The sequence below is a fragment of the Pelophylax lessonae genome (assembly GCF_965119305.1).
Source record: "Pelophylax lessonae genome assembly, chromosome: 9".
NCBI lineage: Eukaryota > Metazoa > Chordata > Amphibia > Anura > Ranidae > Pelophylax > Pelophylax lessonae.
Window position 1 is genome coordinate 125552537 of NC_138776.1, and position 4852 is coordinate 125557388.

The window sequence follows — 4852 nt, forward strand, 5'->3', positions numbered from 1 at the left end:
TCCCGGCCCAATGGCTCAAAGGGTCTATAGAACAGCAAGAAGGATCTGTTCCAAATCCTAGAGTGGGACGGCCCTCCAATTTAAGTCCAATGTGACCCGATATTCCCCAACCTCTTCTGCAAGGATAGAAGGGGAAGGGGTGATGGAAAGGGGGGAAAAACGCTCCAACAACAACAATTTGATCTTGTTTTGACTCAGTTTTAGATAAAGGATAGCCAGCCATTTTCTTCCTTGTGGAGTTTAGCTTCTCTCTGAAAGTCCTCTTTATAAGTAATTATCCGGTTGGGGAATTCTGACAAGTTTCCCTTGCTTATCTCGAACACAGACCGACCAGGCCTGGCCCGATCTTTCTGGGCAGCGGACCTCCACTTGGTCCAGATAGATGGACCACCCATAGTTCCACTGAGTTTTGACTGATAGAAACTTTTCCCAAATTTCTGTCCTGGTGGAGTTCCTGTGAGGCTTGGTGATGAATAGCAAGTCCCATATGGCCTCATCACACCAAGACTCCCTTTTCTCTTCAACCTCCATCATGACCTCCCGTGGAGCATATCGGTAATCTAATCATACCCGTATTACATTGTGACTTTCTGTTGCAGCCCCTGGGTTTTCCGATTCCCTCTCCCAGCTGGAGAGAATGGGGTCTCTTCACGTCTGATCAGGGAGCTGTAGGCCTCATTTTGATCCCGAGCCCGGGCATAGTTCTTGGGCGGGGTTAAATCTGGGACCCGACTGGCATAAGCCTCACAGAACCCCAGACTCTGAGATGGCATTATATTCTCCATAGGTAATGCTACTGATGCCTGTCATACTGTGGGTACATTTTTTTTAGGAGGCAGAAGCTGTGGTCAGGATAAGGCTGCATAAGGCAGCTTAAGAAGCCGCCTTATTGCACCATAATAGAGGGGGATGGTAAAATTTGAATCCCCAGCCACTTACTGGGCATTCGGATTTTTAGCTTCTTTAGTCCGAACTCTGCTTTTAAAAGGTGTTGGGACTGTGCTGCATACATGTTTTTTAACACAATCCTGACCTCTATACCAGCCGAGAATTATTCTACTTTTGTAAGGCTGACTGTTGGCAATGTGGAAGTGAAAGAAGCACCTCTGAAGCCGCTGATTACTTCCACAACCGCTTCGCTGTGCTGCCCCCCCACCATGTTTACTGGGCTCCGCTGTCCCCCCTGTAGGTCAGTGCAGTCATGTCGGGTGTTGCCGGGAAGGCCAACTGGAGCCCAACGGACACCCGCCTGCTGAGCCTCCCTCCTGTGCACAGACCAGGAAGTGACATGTATGACATCACTTCCTGGTCTGGCGTTGTCATTCCCCGGGATCAGTGCCTGGGGAAGAAACTGATAAAACACAATGTGTGTTTCATCAGCTGCAGTGGAGTACAGAGGAGACATCCAGGGCCTAATAGACCCTGGATGTCTCATAAACAGTACCTGTCATCTGTATGCCATTACATAGGTGGCTATTGGTCCCCTAGGTATAAGCAATAAAGTTATGTATGTAGCACTCTCATAGATAGGTGCTAGGCAGGAAGAATAGTTTGCTCTGCCTGCTTAACAGGGGAGTAGCAGGTAAATCATAGCCTGCTCCTATCTGCTTATCAGGGGAGCCTGATCAGTAGCTAGGCCTGTTACTCAGAGTGTGATTCATCTGGGCTGAGGGAGTGTCCCCACTGTATCTAATAGGGGAGCCTGTTGGACAGTGGAAGGAAACCACAGCCAGTGACACACAGGTTTTTTTTGGCTATCCCAGTGGGTTGGCACAAACAGTGATGCATCTTGGGATATGTTATAAAAGCCACGAGCACACGTGACAAGGTGTCTTTGGGCGGGAAGCCAGGTCCCAGGAGGAGGGTGACGGCTGTCTCTCCTCATGTCTGTTGTGAATGGTGGTTACAGGTGGTCGGCCTAGTGAGCCAAGAGTGTGGTGCTGAGCCAGGAGGTCCAGGAAGCTGACAAGTGGAGTTGGAGGCAGAGCAACCTTGGGAAAAACAGTGTCCATGAGCAACGGGAAGCTTGCCAGGGGTCCGCCCAGGAAAAGGGACTGCTCCAGTGGAGAGTCAGTGGACAGGTGTCAGTGCACACAGCAAGTGAGAAAGGGGGTGCCAAGTTAGAACCCTGAAGAATAACTCAAATAGGATCACATCGTCCTCAAGATTGTGCATAGTTCATAGTTGGAGTATCCCACTCATCCCTTCTCCCATCCCAGTTCTGAATAAAATACAAAAAAAACAACATCCCCTGGATTGAATATTGACTGAGCCAAGGACTTTCAATGCTATATGTCTGCTATCCGTTGCTAAGGGTAACCCAGGGGAATCCAGAAAGTACAATTCTCAGCAGCCCTTTAGGGGGCAGTGCTACATGTAAAAAACACACAAAAAAAAAGATAGAGCCACCCCTCTCCCCATACACACATGAAAAAACGCATGCACTGGGGCGCCTTTGTATGAAAAAGGCGGTTGCTCTACACGTGTTATATATATCACAACACATGCCTGAGTAAGATTAATAGCACCAGAACTATGTTATATATCACCACGCACACCAGAGTGAGGTCAGTTTGAGCAACGCTTTACAATATGAGGGAAGACAATACAATTACAATATAATTCAATACAGGAGGAATTAGAGAGCCCTGCTTGTTAGAGCTTACAAGTGTATTGCATTTATGTGCCCAAAAATTACCTTTAGGCCCCTTTCACACAGGCGGACCGTTCAGATCCGCCTGTCCGTTTTTTTGGCGGATCTGAACGGTCCCCCCATGCATTCCTATGGGGCATCGGATGTCAGCGGAGACATGTCCGCTGACATCCGACCCGATCCGTCAAATCTGGACGGATGGAAACCCTATTTTCCATCCGTCCAGCGGATCGGATGGCATCGGATGAGAACGGACCGACGGTCCGTTCCCATCCGATTTCCCCCATAGAGATGCATGGGGAAGTGACAGCTGTGTCTCCGCACACAGCACGGAGACACAGCTGTCCTCCTGCTGCTCAGCGGGGGATCGGCGACTCCTTCACCTGTGTAGAGAACAATCTTTGCACTGGCCCTAGCTGCTGGTTATGCTTCAGAAGAAAGCCTGTGAGCATGCTGAATAAGACAGAATGCAGACATTCTGCAGGTGGTAGGAACTGCAAAATACTGGCAGAGACTGCAAAAACAGGAGGCAGAGACTGCAAACATGCTTCAGGAGGCAGAGACTGCAAACACACTACAGGAGGCAGAGACTGCAAACACACTGCAGAAGGCCGAGACTGCAAACATGCCACAGGAGGCAGAGACTGCAAACACGTCTCAAGAGGCAGAGACTGCAAACACGTCTCAAGAGGCAGAGACTGCAAACACGTCTCATGAGGCAGAGACTGCTAACACGCCTAAGGACGCAGAGACTGCAAACACACCGCAGGGAGCTGAGACTACAAACACGCCTCAGGAGGCAGAGACTGCAAACACACCACAGGAGGCAGAGACTGCAAACACACCAGAGGAGGCTGAGACTGCAAACACACCACAGGAGGCTGAGACTGCAAACACGCCACAGGAGGCAGAGACTGCAAACACGCCTCATGAGGCAGAGACTGCTAACACGCCTCAGGACGCAGAGACTGCAAACAGGCTGCAGGGAGCTGAGACTGCAAATACACCACAGGAGGCAGAGACTGCAAACACACAACAAGAGGCTGAGACTGCAAACACACCACAAAAGGCTGATACTGCAAACACACCACAGGAAGCTGAGACTGCAAACACACCACAGGAGGCTGAGGCTGCAAACACGCCACAGGAGGCAGAGATTGCAAACATGCCACAGGAGGCAGAGACTGCAAACATGCCACAGGAGGCAGAGACTGCAAACATGCTGCAGAAGGCAGAGACTGCAAATACGCTGCAGAAGGCAGAGACTGCCAACGCACTGCAGAAAGCAGAGACTGCAAACACACTGCAGAAGGCAGACACTGCATACATGCTACAGGAAGCAAAGACTCCAAAAATTCCTCAGGAGGCAGAGACTGCAAACACACTGCAGGAGGCAGAGACTGCAAACACGCTACAGGAGCCAGAGACTGCAAACATGCTACAGGAGGCAGAGACAGCAAACATATTGCAGGAGGCAGAGACAGCAAACATATTGCAGGAGGCAGAGACTGCGAACACACTACAGGAGGCAGAGATGGCAAAAGCACTGCAAGAGGCAGAAACTTCAAACACACTACAGGGGTCAGAGACTGCAAACGCGCTGCATTGGGCAGAGACTGAAAAAAAGCTACAGGAGGCAGAAACTGCAAATGCACTACAGGAGGCAGAGATGGCAAACATGCCACAGAAGGCAGAGACTGAAAACGCACTGCAGGAGGCAGAGACTGAAAAAACTTTACAGGAGGCAGAGACTGCAAACATGCCACAGGAAGCAGAGACTGCAAACACGCCTCAGGAGACAGAGACTGCAAACACACTGCAGGAGGCAGAGACTGCAAACACACTAAAGGAGGCAGATACAGCAAGCACACTGCAGGAGACAGAGACTGCAAACACACTACAGGAGGCAGAGACTGCAAACGCGTTACAGGAGGCAGAGGCGGCAAACATGCCACAGGAGGCAGAAATTGAAAATGCACTGCAGGAGGCAGAGACTTCAAACACGCTACAGGAGGTAGAGACTGCAAACGCACTGCAGGAGGCAGAGACTAAAAACACTTTACAAGAGGCAGAGACTGCAAACACTTTACAGGAGGCAGAGACTGCAAACACCTCAGGAGACAGAGACTGCAACCACACTGCAGAAGGCCGAGACTGCAAACACACCACAGGAAGCAGAGACTGCAAACATCCTTCAGG